The sequence below is a fragment of the Limulus polyphemus genome, unplaced genomic scaffold (assembly GCF_000517525.1).
Source record: "Limulus polyphemus unplaced genomic scaffold, Limulus_polyphemus-2.1.2 Scaffold93417, whole genome shotgun sequence".
Lineage (NCBI taxonomy): Eukaryota > Metazoa > Arthropoda > Merostomata > Xiphosura > Limulidae > Limulus > Limulus polyphemus.
This window is the reverse complement of record NW_013759013.1, coordinates 1-1,184: the sequence shown is the minus strand read 5'-3', so window position 1 is coordinate 1,184 and position 1,184 is coordinate 1. Positions and strand designations below refer to the sequence as shown.

The 1,184-nt window shown below is 38.3% G+C and overlaps 1 non-coding gene across 1 annotated transcript; it reads right to left on the bottom strand.

Annotated features, from left to right (window-relative positions):
• Nucleotides 1-814: 814 nt before the first annotated feature.
• Trnastop-uca lies at nt 815-886 on the bottom strand. Its single transcript has one exon. It is a non-coding gene; the product is annotated as a tRNA-Sec (tRNA).
• Between the last annotated feature and the right edge of the window lie 298 nt (nt 887-1,184).

Here is a 1,184-nt window from a genome sequence, read left to right as displayed (position 1 = left end):
ACTTATACGGTTAAGAATGTTATAAAAGGCACCGGGTGCTGACGAATGTTTGTCCACACTCTGTCCAGAGATTCTAAGTTAGATATAGCTATGCCTGAACCATGAAGTCTCGTGTCGCATAAGTTGCCATGGAGATTGACAATAGTAAATGGCCAAAAACTAACATATATATTTGTCCAAGACTGCATTACGGATTTATTTTGCAAGCAGATCTTCTAAGCCTAACTATAACAACCAGTAATTCCACACAACTACGGAGTTGTTATGCACAACGCAATACAGTTAGCGTTTGTTTGAAGTTAAGCACGGTATCGATACCCGGTTTCTAGCGTTGTAAGTCTGCATACATACCGATGTGCCACTGGTGGGCAAAATTAACTTCACCCGCAGCCTTCTGATCTGTAGTTAGACGCGCTACCATTGCGCCACAGAGTCACGTTATATTTAGCGAAAAGTACTTGAAGTTTTAAGAGAATTCTGAATAGATGTCCGAGTGAACGAACAACTGACCATCAAGTTTTGACTTGACGTAATGTGAGTGGGGAAAAAACAGATTACGAGCAAATTGCTTGGATTGACTTCATTGTAAGTTAAATTTGAATTATCTACTATACATTTCAGGTCTATTATAGTCCTAAAAAGTTCGAGTGTTTTGTCCCTGAAGACTTCAACTTTGGGTCAAATTATAATTGGGTCTATTTTAATATTTAGTAATGAACTTTGATTAGGTAAGAACGTAATCAGGAAGAAATCAAACATCTTCGTTATTTTCCAACAATACCTGTGGTTAAAAACCAAATGCAAAAAAAGAATTGGACCCGGACGTGACTCGAACACGCAGCCTTCTGATCTGAAATCAAACGCGCTACCATTGCGCCACCGAGTCACACAAAAAAAATGCCTTTTAATAATTCTATCGATCATTACTAATTGCAAAAAAAAACACAACAACAACAACGAGAATTGAGTTACACACTAATCATTTTTAGAAGTTCAAAATCTCAGTTAAACAAAACTACTTAAAGCTTTAATTAATTGATTAGTAGTATCTGTACAGGAGCCACAATCCTACACTATACGGAACGGGCATGGTCACGACCAGACATTCCCAGCCTGGGGTACACATTTGCACTTCTCAGGAGGTACATGGGGGTCTGAGAGTACAACCATGGTTTACATTTTAC